The sequence below is a fragment of the Anomalospiza imberbis genome, chromosome 3 (genome assembly GCF_031753505.1).
Source record: "Anomalospiza imberbis isolate Cuckoo-Finch-1a 21T00152 chromosome 3, ASM3175350v1, whole genome shotgun sequence".
In the NCBI taxonomy this organism is placed as follows: domain Eukaryota; kingdom Metazoa; phylum Chordata; class Aves; order Passeriformes; family Viduidae; genus Anomalospiza; species Anomalospiza imberbis.
The window spans coordinates 11,254,494-11,271,546 of record NC_089683.1 but is presented as its reverse complement, the minus strand read 5'-3'; the positions used below and the strand labels follow the sequence as shown (position 1 = coordinate 11,271,546).

Sequence of the window (17,053 nt, the reverse complement as noted above, 5' to 3'; positions counted from 1 at the left end):
GTCTCAAGATAACTTTGTTCCTTAATGAGGCAGTCCTGTTGATTTTGTGTTAATCTGGCAGATTTTTGTCACTTGGAAAAAAAAACCCCAACTATAAAATCTTTTTATCTTTATTCCATTTTCCTCTGGCTTTATTTTAAAAAATAATTTCCTTATCTGCTGTGCAGCCTCTGCTCAGTCTTTATCAGAGATATGTTTCTTCTTCAACACTATCAGCATTAGTACATTTGCTGAAGTTAAGCTATCTCAGTTGTCTAGAAAGCAGTTTCTTTGCTGGCTCTAGGCTTAAAAGAAAAACAAACAAAACAAAACAAAAAAATGCTTGGCAAACTTATTTTTAAACAATGCCTGGTATTTAATGAAGCATTCCCAGCTGTAAAGGACTTAATGCCACAGGTGAGTTACAAAACTGACATTAAATCTGAGTTGCTCTCAGAGGTCTTTTTTTGCCTTCCTGACACAGTGGTCCCATCCTGACACTGCTTCTCCTCTCTGCCAAGCAGTAGCAGGCGAAGAGCCTTTCGTGCTGATTTCTCTTTGGAAGATCAATCAGTAATGGTGAAACTGGGTTTAATCCAAGAGTAACTGTGCTTCATTTACTGTCTTGGGCCAGAGGCAGTCAATCAACAAGCATAATAAAAATTTCTGTGTTTTCCAGAAAAAAATTGACTGCTTTAAATCAGGGACCAAACCAGAGAGTAAAGCCTTCAGCTTTTCACATAGTACCTAACCTATATCTCTTTTTTCTATACAGAATTTGGCATAACCTAAAAACTAACTGTCCCATGCTTCATCTTAGATATTTTCTGGCATGCAAAGACAAGTGCAGCCCTGACCCACACACAGATGAATTCAGGAGCCCTATTTAATTATCCTCCTGCGTAACGCTGTCTCTAAAATATATTTCTTTATGAAACACGTATGCTACTTCAGCCTCAGATTTCACAGGTCCTGCTGCAAAAGATGGTTAACACACTGAAAAACAAAGAAAATTTTCAAACATCAGAAGGGTCTGCATGACAACATATTTGTGAGACTTGTTTGATTAAAGGGGGGAATTTCAGCACCATTATAATTTTTAAGTACAGTAAAAAAAAAAAAAAATTCTTCCTTTTTCCTCAGTGGAACAGTTTCAAGCTAGGAGGCCTGGGGGTGTAAAAATTCTTTTGACAGGAGTACTTTCCTCTGCAGGACACAGAGTATCATTTAAGCCTTACATGACATGGTGATATTCATACAGCAATTTTCCAATCCTGTCTTGGGTTGTAACCAGACATCTCTTCTCTTTTTGTGTTTGTGGAGGGAGGGAATGAAAGAAGGAAGAGGACACAATTCTAGAATGAGACAATTTTTCCCTGCTGATTGAGAACAAAAAAGGCTGAGCTGGGCTCTTTGACCCCTCCATCATATCATGGGTATCAAAAATACGATGAAGCTGGGAAGAGTAAGATTGAGACCCTCAGTCAGAATAGAGGAAATAAAAGAAACCCAGGTTCAGAACACCATTTGGGAGAAAGGCACAGGAGGAAATGGATATTAATTTCTTTTCATTTTCATCTGCCAAATGAAATCAAGTTCACTCCCAGAAGGTAGTTTGAAAATAAGTCTTCTAAGACAACAATTTTCCTGGCTAGATAATCAAAAGAATGAGAAAGATATTCAAAGAACTGAGCTTTTCATGTGTGGGTATGTCCATAAAAATGGGTGCAGGCTGTATGTTGAATGGCCCAGACATGAACCATCTGTGACTGGCAAATTACTGAGCTGTCCTAGCACCCAGTTCTAGTGTAAATAGACACTAAAACATACTAATGTGCTGTGTGCTGTCTGAAGTGGAGACAGCTTATGTCTGTCTTCTCAGGGAATAGACAGAAAAAGGTCATCCCTTCCATGCAGTCATGTGCAGCATTATCGTTAGCTCATGATGCACATTAGCCAACTAAAAGGAAACGTTTCCAGGAAAGTAATGGATCTGTTAGTTCCTCTGGTTCAGTAGCCAACTTTTCCTTTTGTTCCCATGATGATTAGTTCTCAAAACATATGAGAAAAGTAATTCCCTTTGTCTAGAAGCATTAAATAACCATATCATTAGTAGTTCAACACTTGGCAATTTGTAAACTAGGTATTAACACTCCAAAATGAAGAATCAGTGGCTACCTAAGACATTGCAACAAAACTGCATGGCCAGTTATAACTTTTAAATACTGGAGGGAGAAAGAGAGCTTTTTATTTCTTTTGTAAATTAAGTATTTTTTCTGGCAACAATTTTAGCAAATTCTTCTTTTTTTAATGACAACTCTGGATTGTTTTTTCACCATCTTTGCATACAACTAAGATGCTTCTGCCTCCCAAACAAATAATGAAGATTTGGAACTGCAGGCAAATCAGTGTTTGGTGACATGCTCATAAAACCATGAAGGAAATTAGATTCCATCCAGAAGCTGATATCCACGAGCCAGCTCATTATACCTTTGCTAAGAAACATATACAACTTTTTGATTTCCTTTTACTGGAGTGGCCCCAGAAATGGTGTCAACAGCAAGGCAAGAGAAAAAAGATGAGTTTAGAGCTCTCCTTCTGAAGATGGGGTTACATGAACCTGACTCCACATTAGGTAGTGGGGACAGCAAAAGTATCTAATTTTCTAAGGAAGACAGAAGAGCAGGCCAGCTGGCAGCTCCTGAGGACCACAGAGAGCAGGAAAAGAGCCAACTGGAGCAGATAGGCTGAAGCCTTGGGAAGTGCTTGGAGAGAGACCGTGGGAATGGGCAGAGAGAAGGCTGCAGAGGTAGGGGGGATCTGTATTCCAGAGCTTTGGTTGACATGAGTAAGGAGCTTGCTTCTGACTTGATAAGACCTATCAGACATGTTGGTGAAGGGATTTGGGAGCAGAAGGACAGAAGGGAAAGGAGAATTTAGCTGTGACTTTAATGAGTGGAAAAGCTAGATTTGAGAAAATCACAGAGCAAGCATAAAGAAGCAGCCAAGAACTGAACCTGAGTTGTACTGGAAGGAATTGGTAGAATTTTGAATAGCAAAAAGGAATAATTGACTCCATTTAATGACAGGGCTCGCATCAGAAATAGGTATGGCAATTTTTATACAGAGGTATATATTTTGCTGTCTAGCTATGCACCAACATACATAGAAGTGGTAATTTCACAAGTTCTGTTTTAAATCATACTCCTCCAAGTTATTGTCATGTGAAACTTGATCTTAACTATAATTAATGAAAGTTTAGAACAGCTTAGCTAAGGAAACATGGAGTTTGAAAGTGTATAATTAGAAATTAATTGCTTTAAAAGCCAGTATATTATTGTAAAATATATTATGAGGACAAATCTAGGTGGTGTATTATACAACAGATCAAATGACCATAATAATCTCTTCTGGCTTTAGCATGCAGAAAATTTATAGAGGGAGATGTAAATTTGATACGCTGAAGGCTTTGTTCTGTTCAGGATTGGCTTCTTAGCTGATTTAAGGAGATGCATGGGCAGAGCCAAGTTCAAGAATGGATGTAAAAGACTGATGTGTGAAGTGGTTCTCTTTTTCTCTTTGGTGCCCTAGAAAGGCCTCACATAAAATGAGGTCAGCTTGCCTTTGGTGTGTCTCTCCTGCCTCAGTAACCTGTGCCTGCTCTAAAGGAAGTCCCATTCACCGCTCTGTTGTGCCTAAAACTAAAACTAGGGAGATTGAGTCTTTCAGTAGATGCCTTGAAAGACACCGCATTTTCCCCAGCTGACCGAACAGGAAATATAGAAACCTCCTTAAAAGTGACTTCCCTGCTAGGAATACACCATTATCTGGGTCCTTTGCTGAAGGCTTGCCATGAAAATCTTGCTCAGCCATCCCACTATCTATCTCCACTCAACCTATACACGGAGACAACTTGAAGTAGCATTTTGTCTTAGGCCTGGCATTTGTGAAATACTTGTTAAATTACCTCAGCTATCATTAGATCAGTGCCAAGGAAATTTAGGAAGAATTCCAGTTCAATGAAAGTAGCTTTCCAAAAATCTGCACGTTTTGGACACTCACAAGTGGATCAATTAAGGAATCTCATGAGATATTTGCAGTGCCAGAAGATGTTGGTTTTTTGAGATCAGGAGCCCAGTATGCATGAAATATAATTTTTTTAGAAGAGCAGAATCACATATCCAAGCTGCTGAATTATTAATGTTTTTTAAATGTATTACATTATCTTGTAATGAATCTGGTCTTTGTGTTTTGTAGTTTATATTGAAAAACTCCCCCCCTTATTTTTTTAAGATTTTCCCTATCTTTACAAAGTTCACTAATAACCTGAGCACAGTTTGATGGCTGTGTTTTTCCATGAATCACAGCTAGAAGTTCTCTTCTCATGTTTTATGAAACAGAAAGTCAAAACACAATATTAGAGGGAGTAAAATGTAAGGTCAGTCAAGCAACAGGACTAGGAACTGAAGCCAAACAACCTTGTGCTTTCATTGCAAGGTCTTTCTCCTCCTCCAGCCGTTTTAAGCAGAAATGCCTAACACCTTGGTGCTTTCAGCAGGTTTCCATACTAGGCACATCTCTGGAGGTCAGAGGAGGGTGGGAAAATCTCTCTCTGTCAGTGCGTGGGAGGGCCCTGACAGCTGCAGGCGGAGCTGGGGCCCATCGAAACCAATTTGGCAGCCCTTGCTGTTCTCTGGCCTCTGGAGATGGGGACCTGGAATGCAAAGCCTTCTGCTTTGTGTGGTCTTGTGCCTATACAGGCTGCACGAGCCTAATGCTAGTCTTGCTAGAAGAGGTAAGTTATAGAAATTATTCAGGTATGTAGAAATCTTAATTAAAATCCATGATCTCAACACAGTTCATAAATATCTCAGTCTAATTTCTGGGATGAAAGCTGGAAAACAGGAGAAGAAGCTAGAAAATGAAGGAAAGAACTACCTTACTACAGCCAATTACTGTGAAAAGAGTAAATATGTCTTCGTAACTCTGAAAAAGGAAAGTTTTGGCCTCGTCTCTACTGTGGCATTATCTCAGACTAAGAAAGAGGGTGATGAATTTGTTGGGATAATCACTGGAGAAACTGCTTGATTGCAATCTGGCCTGCTGCTTAAGGAAAATAAAATTTGAGTTCTCATCAGGCAACAAGCCTGTATAAGTTAATAGGCTTTAATAATAGCACCTCATTACATTTTTATAAAACTGCCTGGGAAATGAATGCTGGAAATACAAAGGAAAGCTCTAAGGGATCACAGTTATAAAGCAAAGATAACAATATTACAGCATTTGAAAATAATGCATACACTATAGTGGATACCACACAGAATTCAGTGACTGGGATTAAGGCCAAGTAAGCTTTTTTGAATGGATGTCCAAAGCAGATGGGAGACCTGACTCATGCTTTGGAATAGAAAAATGATTTCTGGGACAAGGTGTTTGGGAAGCCTGATAGCAGTAAGAAAATTAGGGGGGACTAGCCTCTGTGAATGCTGATGTATGGTAACAATATTGTGGTCACTATTACAAAAGTCACATTTGCCAGCAAATAATACTAATGATAGTCATACTTTTTGTATCCAAGGCACACCACTTCTTTCCCATAGATTTTTATTACGTCTGTGCAGTAATTGTTGACAAACATTTACATTTTTGAAATATGATGAGCACTGGGTTTGTGAACTTGGAGACATCGCTCTTCCCAACAACTGGTCATTAATAAAAGCTGTGGTGAAGAAACCCTTGGACCAGTGGAGGTAAGAGCAACAAGAGGAGAACGCTTTTGAATGGATGTATGAGCAAACAGCACACAGTGCAGAAAATAATGCTTTTATCAGTGACGTCAGTCACATTGCCTGTAGTAAGGATCAAATTTAGGGGGTTTTGTGTGGGAGCCAGGGCTCCCAAGCCTGACTGATGGAGGAAAGCACCTCTGGAGGATGATGCAGAATATCTGAGTTGTACTGCAATTAGAATAATAATTTAGATACCTTCTTCTTTCCTTTTGCTATACTTAGAACCTCAGTAGGTACCTAAATTAAGGGATTAAAATTAGTCAAGAGAAATTACATTCCCTCTGCTCCAGTGTGTTCAGTACCATGAAATGTCCCTGGGGGCTGTATGTGCTCTGTACTTCATAGGATTTTTTAGTATATCAGGGGCAGATTTCCTCTGATCCTATGTCCTCAGGGGGAATGGTGTATTTTAATTAGTGTTTCAAATTTGTCAGGTTGTCATGGTCAGTTCCTGACTAGAGATGATGCTTTCATGTGACACTCACTGACTCTTCTGGAATAGCAAAGTATCTTATATTCATCTCATTTGAGGGGTTTCTTATGGGAGTTTTTGATGACAACTCTGAACATGTGTGGCTAATTCTTGCCTGATAGAGTCTGGCTGTTTTGTCTTTGAGGAATGAAGTCATAAGAGATGGACTCAAACCAGAATGTGACACATTGCTTGGAGGTGGAGAGATGCTTCTTCCACTCCACTGAGGAGACCTGAGGGCAATGCCAGAGCCTCGACATTGAAACATTTCAGAAGGCAAGGTTCACGTCTCTGACTTCAGCCAAGACTGAGTGTGAGTGCTCATTAAAAATTAAATAATAGTACAGTTCAGATCTGAATCCAAACTTCTCATCTTGCACCATTCCAGCTAAGCTGGTTATGAACAGGAACACGGCTCGGAAACCCCTTTGAACTTTGGAGGAATTTTGTTTCTGGATCTAAAAGCTGAGTTCAGTAGTGTGCAGCAAGGGCTTTCAGTCAAAAGGGAAGCATGAAAGGAAATAATTCAGGATTATTTTTGTAACATATTTGAGTAAACAACAGATGAAAAAAAGTCAAGTCATCTGTGACTTGTATTCTAATTGCCAAAATTATCTAAAAATACAAATTAAAAATATGAAACAGGGTTGTATGAGTACACTTGAACCACTATTTCACAAAAGTTTTAACTGTGGAAAAAAAACTTTATAACACCACCTGCTGTTCAGCTGGTTTTGACCTGACCCCTTTCTCCTTTTCTTGTTATTATAAACAGTGAGCTCTTTAAGTGAGAGCTGTTTAAAGGATAGGGGGCTGTAAGTGTTCCTTCCTAGATCCCAGATGCAGTGGGAGACTGATGGGCTTTTTGATCTTTATTTTATGAGTGTCTGATAAATTGCCTCTGGCACCTGGCAACTGAAATTTCACTATCTGAAAACTAACCCTTATGTCAAACAATGTGGCCAGTCTCATACTCCAAGTTAAAGAGCTGCATGCATTTAAGTACAGGATGTTTTCCAACATTCAGTACAGTATGTGGTGAAGCCCTGCTTCACATATTACTATTAGACAGATCCTCAGCTGATGTAAATTGGCATAACCCCATCTGATTAAAGGAGCTGAACTGTTTTACATCAGCTGGCAACCTGGTCCAAAGTGCAACACACATACTTTTGATTTAAAATAGTATTTTGTATGTGATCCTTCAAAGGTTGGTATGTTTCAACTTTTTCAATATATTGCTCTGCAGCCTCTGTTTTTTGTTTCTGAGGTAAGAAAAAAAAAAAAAGAAAAGAAACGATGAAGACAAAGGATCATGGGTAATGTTTTCTGGTTTGCTTGTTTTTTGCCTGCTCTAGATGGAAACTGAGCTATCATGTATTTGAAATCAAAGTCTCAAATGGTGCTCTGAGTAATGACTACCAAACTGTATTACTGCTTGTGCCCTGGGGGAAGACACACTGGTCCCCACTTTGCTTCTCATATGTTCTGAAAAATGATAGGGAAACTCATGCCTTTTTTGTCAGAATTAAAAAGATCAGCAACAGATCTACCTGTAATACTGGGGTTTCTAGCAGTAATCTCAGCATTTCATATTTTTCTCATCCTCTTTTGCAACAAGGATTTGTGAGGGAGAACAACAGAAGTGGAAGAGAGGACTTATGAGGAACAGTGATGAAAACAGTGGGAGACAGATGAATACAGATGAACTGGAACCACTGTAAGGAAATAAGTGTAGAGGCAGCAGTCCACATATTTAAATAATCCAGAACGTGGTTTAGTCCTACAGAGATTTTAGGACCTGTTCTGTGCAGGGGCAGTCAAGTGTGGCTCAGAGGTCTCTGCTGGGCTTGTGAGTGGGAGGAAGGTTTTCAATGCTCCCTTAATCAGGGGAGTCTGGAAATGTCAGCTGGGTGAGACAGAGCATTAAATCTCAAATAAAGCAAAAAGCACAAAGTAACTGAAGAGCCTAATCAGCATAGCAAACTGTATATGTCAATAATAGTAAATAATTGGTTTCTTTTCTACATTCTTGAAATGTAGAAAAGAATACTTGAAATCTGATGGAGCTTAATAGGAACATGGGTATGAAGTCACATTATATTTCTTTAAGTTCATAGGTCTCCTTCTGCAGGATCCATTTCCTGTGACAAGCATCCAAGTGACATCCAAGTGTGACCGAATCTACAGCCTGTGACCGAAGCTACAGCCCTGTGCACAGTCATAATTGTTTTCTGTTGACCAAGACACATCCAAATATTAGGTTACTCCAGAGGAGAACATGCCATCGCCTATAACATGTGCCTCTTCATTTCTTGCTGCCATCTCCACCACCCTGAATACCCTGCAGAAGGGCTGGGCACTGACTTTGGAAGGATGACAGCATTCAGCACCCAACACTGGAGTGCAGGTTAGATGGCTCCATGGGACACATCCTGTTGGAGGATGACATCCCACCCAGAGTGCTAATAAGATGGTTCCTTTTACAGGAAAGCTCATGCTGGCAAATTGTCTTTGAAAACAATGCTGTTTGCTTAAAGCAGAGCATTCTGTGTTTCCTTGCAGGACAGGCAGTGTGGCTGGCAGGGTGCTGTGGGAGGGCTCCACACATCTGAGCTCTGGTGCAGGCTTTGCCTCCGGGCTTGTGAAGGGATATGGACAAGCACCCCTGGAATTACTTTGCATCTCTTTCTACCCCCAGCCTTGCTTATTAAAGTGGGATCATGTAAAACCTAGCACAAATGAAGCCTGGAGCTTAGAAGAGGCTGTTAGCTGCTACTGAAGCACAAATTAAAATAATCCATAATTCTTCCATAGAACATTTAAAGCAAACAGTCTGGGAAAGAAACAGCCACATTTTACTTCACTAAAAATTCACATAGGACAAAAGGAAATGCAGATGTACTGACTGAACTGCCTTATGAGTTGTTGACTAGTTAATTAATCAAAGTTGTCTAGTGATTTATTGATTAACAGAGCTTCTGCAGTCATGAACATGTCAAATTTCACAATGGAAAATTTAGCAATGGAAAAAGTCTGGTCTTTTAGTTCCTTCCTTAATCAAGACAGAGAATGGCATGAGAACTGAGGACATGTCATGTATTAAGCTTATGCCAGGCAATCTAATTATGTGATAGTATTGCTTGGGCAATTTTGATTGTTTTTTCCATGGAACTTTTATTTTAAGTGGAGAGATTTTTTTTTTCATATTTAAACAGTGTTAACAGTGCCCCCTATATAAGAGTCCTGTAATGTCTTTAAGTACATACAGACAAAGTATGCAGTATTTCCTGTGATTGTAGTCACATTCGGTAGTCTATTAAAGGATAAATCCCAAAAGACTTACCTTTCCTGTAGTTGGGAATGCACAGAAATAAAATATATTTAAATTTTCTTGGAAGACTGAAATCTACCTTAACTATAACTCTTGCTTTGCTCTGTATTCAACCCTGTCATAAGAAGAATGTGATAAGGGCTATTTTTTTGCAAACATTTGCCCCTCTGTAAAGTTTTCTGTAAGTATTTAATTAATGAGTGCAAAAAGATAATCAAATGTGCAGATTTGAATTGTTTTTCAGAAGACACTGAGATCTGTCACTGTGCTCATAAGTCCTGGAAGGTTAAGTTTCTCTGTCATAAAGATCATGAGTAGGACGCCAGTCCTGCATGATCATAAGCCTCCCCTTTGTACGTGGTGAAAGTCAACTGTAAATGGGTCTGTTTCTCCAATGTGCATGTGTATCACAGAATCATCTGGGCTTTAAGGGCCCTTCAGAATCATCCAGATCCAACCCACCTGCCATGGGCAGAGATACCTTTCAGTAGATCAGGTTGCTCAAAGCCTCATTCAACCTGGTCTTGAACACTTCTGGGGATGGATTATCCACAGCTTCTCTGGGCAGCCTGTTCCTGTTCTTCACCACCCTCACAGTGAAGAATTTCTTCCTAACATCTAATCTAAACCTACTGTCTTTCAGTTTAAAGCCAGTACCTCTCATCATATCCCAAAAGGCCCTTTTAAAAAATCCCTCTCCAGCTCCATTGTAGGCTCCTCTTCTTCAGGCTCAATAGCCCCAACTCTTTCAGCCTGTCTTCATAGAAGAAGTTTTCCAGTTCTCTGATCATCTTTGTGACCTCCTCTGGACTTGCTCCAACAGTTCCATGTCCTTCTTATGTTGGGAGCCTCACAGCTGAGCACAGTACTCCAGGTGGGGTCTCACAAGATTAGTTAGGGAGGGAAAATCCTTTTTCTTGACCTGCTAGACATGTTACTTTTGATGCAGCCCAGGACACAGGACCACAGAATCAGAGAACAGGCCAGGTTGGAAGGGACCACAGTCATCTGGTCCAGCCTTCCTGCTCAAGCAGGGTCATCCCAGAGCTCATGGCACAGAATTGTGTCCAGATGGTTCTTGATTATCTCCAGTAAGGGAGACTCCACAACCTCTGGGCAATCTGTTCCAGTGCTTGGTCACCTTCACAGAGATGCTTTCCAGCAGGTTGGCCCCCAGACTGTAATGGTGCCTGGGATTATTCTTCCCCACATGCAGCACCTCGCATTTGCCTTTTCTGAATTTCAGATTGCTCTTCTCTGCCCATCTCTTCAACTTGCCACGGTCCCTCTGAAGTGTAGCACAGCTGTCTGAGATACTGGCCACTCCTCCTGGCTTTCTGTCATCGGGGAAATTGCTGAGGCAGCCTCTGGCCCCTTATCCAAGCAATTGATGAATGAGTTAAACAATGCTGGGCCAAGTATCGAATCTCCAACTGGACCCTGTGCCACTGATCGTGGCCTTCTGGGATCTGCTGTTCAGCCTGTTCTCAATCCACCTTAATCCACCTCACTCCTCTCCTCAGTTTGCCTATGAGGATGTTGTGAGAGACAGTACTGAAAGTGTTGCTGAAATTGAGGTAGACAATATCTGTTGTTCTTCCTTCATCTCTCCAGGCACTTGTTTCATCTTAGAAGGCAATAAGATTGGTCAAGCATGATTTCATGTTTAGTGAATCTGTGATGATTACTCCTGATCACCTTCTTATCATCCATGTGGACAGAGATGGCCTCCAGAATGAGGCGTTCCATCACCTTCACAGGGATTGAGGTGAGGCTGGCTGGCAGGTAGTTCCCTGGATTCTCCTCCTTGCTTTTTTTGAAGAGTGGGGTGACATTTGCTTTCTTTTAGTCCTCAGGCACCTCTCCTGATCTCCATGGCTTTCTGGGCTGTGAGTATGCATTGCCAAGTCATACTGAGCTTTTTGTCCACTATCACTCTCAAGTCCTTTTCCCCAGGGCTGCTCTCAATCCATTCTCCACCCAGCCTGTACTTGTCCTTGGGATTGCCTTGACCCTGCTACAGGATGTTGCACTTGGCCTTGTTGAACTTCATGAGGTTCACACGGGCTCAACCCTCAAGACTGTCAAGGTTCCTCTGAATGGTCTGTCATGTATTATAAACATCTCTCAGGACAATTGTGCACCAGACTGGGTAAGAGATTCTGTATCGTGCAGGAATGTCCTCCAGCAAAGCATGGAGAGGTCAGAAGGCTCATCAAAAGCTATGATGACCCTGTCAAAAGAGCTTTTTCTAATAGTGTCCCAATGTCAGCAACTGATAGAAAGTTCAGTTTCTGGTTTCATAACTCTTCAATAATGCTAGGTCTATTTATTGTATTGTACTCCATTGTTTCATATTCATTGTATAATATTTCACAACATATTATTTTACATGTTGTTATTTATACAAGTCAGTCTGATTCCAGAAGAAGAAAGGTGATTTGAATTTGACTTCATGACATCTTCCTGGCTTCTGGAGCAGCCCCCAGATTCAAAAGTTAGAGTGTTCCTGATGCTACTCATTTTGACACAAGTGCTGAACTAATCTTTGGCTCAGTAGGTGCTGAGGGAATTCCATCAGATCATTTACACACACCTGCACTTAATGAACTTAAAAAATGAGGTAATGCCATTTTAATGACAGAAATTCTCAGATTCTTGATCTGATAACTTGGTTGGAGAAGGCAGTTACTGTTTTCCCAATGGGAAGAAATTTTTTTTTCTGTTATTAGTAATATCTGGATATTCAAGCCACATAATTTTTAATATAACTTTGAATTACCTATGATTAAAAAAATCTGAAGAGCATTTTCTAATAAAAAAGTGAAGCATACATGAAAAAAAAGGAAAGGTATTTTAAATATAAGCATTAGACTACTGAAAATATAAGTAATTTGAAAGGATAGGCCTGCTTTTAGAAGTATAGAGATATAGTCTTGTGCATATATGTGTTCTGTATTACAAAGATAAAACTTCCACATAAATTTGTAAGAAAGAATTATTGGAATAAGTCAAGAAAATGTGACTTTATTAAGGAGTTGACTTCTCATGTTCCAACCATGACCATATTGTTGTATTCTTTTAAATGCTTGGACACTAAAAATAATTTTTAAAGTGATTTTTAGAGACTTTTGCTGAGTTACTAGCTTGCTTTCTTTGAACCTGCATTGCATCTGTCTTTGCACACAAAATTTCTTGTAATATCCACAGAAGCCATATGAGAAGTACAGGTGTAGGATGCACATTAATTATCTGAGGATTAATGTGGTGTTATATTTCAGTTAAATGGTATGCTCTGTCTCACCCCTGGAAAATGTCTGGTTTGTTCCAAGCCTGTGATCCTCCCCTGCAGTATCCTGTGTCTGTAATGCCATTGGCCCGATCTGTTCCGCGCCCACTTTGAATCTCCCTGTTCAGTGTGCCGGGGGACGTTTCTCTCTCTCTTCGCGGCTCTCCTGGCCGGTGCTCTCTCAGCCCTTCTCTCCCCCTCTCCTTTCCCCCCTCACTCCCCTTTCCCCCCTGTCCCTCAGAAACCATGCTGCCTCCCGGGGGTAGGACCCCCAATAAACCCTCATCTAACGAGCACCCTCAGAAGCCGTGTGGAGTCTCCTTGCCTGCCTGCTGCCACCAGAGAACTCACAGCCTTGGGGGCCCCCGGGGACACCCCCGGCCCCCTACACCCCCCAGGAACGCGCCGCTACCGATTAAAAACCTACAGTGAAAAGGCACAAATTTATTCTCTTCCAAAATCATAGGGAGACTTGTAATGAAGATTAAAGTCTGGAATGTACAAAGAACTACTCCTGTATCTGTATTCTGTTACTGTGACACCTTAAGCCCTCACAGGGTAATAGGCTCTTTCATCGGGTGACAGGCACTTTCCTCTGGGGACCACAGAGACCACAATGCTCCCATCTATCTATTAACAAACAGCAGGGAAAGTTTATATCTGAATAATGAAATAATGCATGGTCTTCAAAATTCTCTCCTCCTTTATTCCCTGTTTCCCAGGAGTAATTTTCTCCAGTGGACAAATTGTTTCTGTGTATGCATTTTATTTGACTTACCCAAGCCTCACGAATCACTGTGGATGCTCAAGTCACTCATCTTCCTGGGTTGCAGCCTGCCTAAAGCCAGCCATCGACACAGGCCTCAGTTAAATCTGCAAAGAGAGGTGGAGTGAATCAGGGTCTTCCAATGCTACAATTAATAATAGTTTGGCTCTTGTTCTGTAAAAGCTTGACATAGTATTTATTACACCTATGGTTTGCAAGGTTCTACTCCAGCAGTAAAGATCACACCCAGAGTTCACAGGATTTGGCTCTGATGTTTCATACATTTTGTAATGCATGCTACAAAAAAGGGTGTTTTTTTGGCTCACAAATGGAACATTTCTTAATAGAAATGGGAAACAAATGCAGCAGCCTCTCTTTGACACCAGCCTGCAGATCCCTGTCTGGGGGCACACGGCATCAATGTTGTGCAATGTTTGAAGGGGAATGATCTTGGGTTCAGCTGAGTTTTGCAGCCTTAGCCCTGTTCCTGGTCCCAGCACACTCTGGGGAATGGAGAAGAGAGATCCAGCTGTTGTGATCTCCAGAGATACCTACCTACCTACCTGGTCATCCATCTGCTGTTCGTAAAAACAGCACACAAAGGTCATAGATAAGCAGACTTCTCAGTTGCACAGACTTTCTGGTTTTTGTTCCTCAAGGATCTTCCTACCTGTTTGTTCATGATTTTCTCACCTTCATTTTCTTTGTTTATTTCTCTCTTTTCTGGCAGAGCTGAAGAAAATGGACTGAGACTGTGGAGTTCCCTGAGTGCTCCCCTTCCTCTCGTCAGCTTTGTGCTGTAAGAGGAGATGTCACCCTCTGGTCCTGAGCTGACACTGTGTTGAGCAGTGGCTTTGAAAATCCAGGTCTAGCAAGAGCCCAAGGAAGTCCAACCTTTGATCAGCCACACGGCACCATAGGTGATGTGTCATCACAGAGTCAGGGACTGCACTTTTTAGTCAGGGGTTACCTTTAATCTCTAATTTGGCAAAACAAAACAAAATAAAGCAGAAAATTCCCCTGAAGCATTTAATTTTTGCCTTTAATGCCAGAGAGCTTAAGTGTGGCAGTTCGGTGATGTGCTATGCAAATTAAAGCTGTGAAAAAACAAAGCTAGTTAAACACAGGTTTTTCTTTAGCAGGTAATTATTCTTAGCTGTTTCCACATGCCTCCTCACATCTATGAAACCCTGGTACATTACAATGGAAGACTTATTTCAGAACTCACACATGCACTATTTTTTTAGCAGTGGAAGCACAAGCAGAACATCTGGGTGCCAAGTTCAAGCAAAGTGCAAGATTTTTTTCTGAATTCAATGTTGGTGTGTCCCATCATGTAACTATGATATATGATAAAAGGAAAAATCACAGCCAAACTCAACCTTGTTCAAAGCAAGGTGCTAGTGAAAGGATGGGATGGAAAATAAGTACTAATGGATTAATGTTCCATGATAAATGTTTTATTATAAAAGCTAGCAAGTGATTAGATAATTCTTGCTTCCAAAAGCTGGGTTTAAATATTTCTGCTTGGCTAGAAACCAAAATAAATACATCACTTAACTATCTGGTTTATAGGAACATCTATATGAATAAAAAAGTAATAGAGACTTGGTTCCTTTTGTACAGTAGGTGTAAAAAATAGCCAGCTATAGCAATGTCCTGCTTACTGTTTGGAGCTGTTATGATACATAAAAAGAAATTATTACAAGTATTAAAGGTACAGCCAGAATTCTCCTCCATACAACAGAGCTACACTGTTACTAATTAAGATAGTTTTCAAAGGGTTCAACTGAAAAAGTTCACATAAAGAAATCTTCCTCTTTAAGGGAAATTAAGATACAGACAAAAAAAAAACTGAATACTTTGATTTCTAAAATTTATACAAACACTTGAGCCATAACAATTTTCATTTCCACCAGTAGAGCAGATTTTGAACACAGGTGGAATTGTTAAAAGGATATCATAAAGATTTTAAGTATAATTCCTTATAAAACTTTGTTTCTGTAGATATCTTTATTAATTAATGGATCTCAAAAGACTTATGGGGGAAATTGATTTTATCCCTGTTTCACTGGTGAAGAAATCAAGGTATTCAGAAATAAACCAGCTTATTTAGCAGCCTCCAACAAATCAGACTGCAGATGTCTTAGGTCCAATTTAATAGCATGTTTAAAGGATCATGATGGCACTAATTGTCTTGGTTATACTTGATGCAAATGCTTGGATAGACACTTGATAATTTCTTCTTAAGGAAGTGCCTTTAGAGGGGCAGTGTCCTCAAATCATCTACAGTGCCTTTTGTGCAGTTTTCTCAGAATAACCAATATGATTTCAAATAGCATCTACAAGAATTCAGTCTGGGAGGCCTGGATGGACATTGAGAAGAGTTGGAAGAGAAAAGGCAGACTCTATCACATGAGGTCTTCTCCTGTGTACAATTGCTGAAATATGGATAAGAAGGTTAGAAAAAAATGATGCAAACTAATTCATAGATGCAGTCACAGTCACAGTTCATTGACTTAACAGAGAATGAACAAACATAGGAATGTGTAAGCTACAGGGAGGAGGACACAGAAGTTATTTTACTAGAACATCAGATTAAGAATAAAGCAGAACAATGCAGAGAAATGTGCTCATACTCTTTCCTTCTGTCAGCTTAGAATCTAAGTCTGCACTCTGCTTGTTGTTGAACACTCTTGATTTTGTTCATGTCACTCTGTCTTGCCTGGATTATTGAGAGATGCTCCAAGTGCCAAGGGAATATAAATGACACGAACAACAGTCAAAGCAACCATAAGTTGATCAGTAGATATTCACTCTGAAGTACCCCATTTTAAGGCATGACCGTGTGCTTCTTTAACACTACAACCCTCCCAAATACTAATCTTAAGAGCTCAGGCTGATCTCAATATGAAAGGCAAACAGACCATTCTATTAGTCCAGGCAGCCTAGGGATGAGTGACTGTTTATGCATTTTTATTCTGGCTGTCTAGAATTCAATACTTAATTAATTAATATATTTAGTATGTGGTGTCTGCTGACAGTGGGATGCTTGTGCTTAGGGGCTGTTGCTCCATCTTCTGCAATCTCACCACCTTGTTCTGTGCACAGGATGAGAGAACAAGAGCATGAGTGGACCTACTAACTCCAAGTTCCCTGGACTTTGGAGAGATTGTCCTGGCCAGCAGTTTTGGGCTCAGGCAGACTAGCCCTAAAACTGAGCAAATATGGGGGACCCCAGTCTGTGCTGAAGTCTGTGCTATCACAGCTGTGCTGCAAACAGTCCTCAGATACTCCTTAAAATGCTTACTAAGGAATGTCTACTCACATTACACTCACTCCAGTGTAAACACACCCTTAAAGCAGATGTAGAAGCTGCCTCGGAGGGAGATAATGCAACACCCAGGGAAGGCTGGTGAATAAA

The 17,053-nt window shown here is 40.4% G+C and overlaps 2 long non-coding RNA genes across 3 annotated transcripts in view; one reads left to right on the top strand and one right to left on the bottom strand.

Annotated features, from left to right (window-relative positions):
- Positions 1–17,053, bottom strand: part of LOC137470262 (uncharacterized) — a 78,382-nt gene that overhangs the window by 21,438 nt on the left and 39,891 nt on the right. For both annotated transcript variants that reach the window (XR_010996972.1, XR_010996971.1), the window contains exon 4: positions 13,642–13,736. This is a non-coding gene — a long non-coding RNA (uncharacterized lncRNA). The remainder of the gene's footprint in view (positions 1–13,641; positions 13,737–17,053) is intronic.
- LOC137470263 (uncharacterized) lies at positions 6,423–8,196 on the top strand. Its single transcript, XR_010996974.1, has 2 exons — positions 6,423–6,553; positions 7,862–8,196. It is a non-coding gene; the product is annotated as an uncharacterized lncRNA (long non-coding RNA).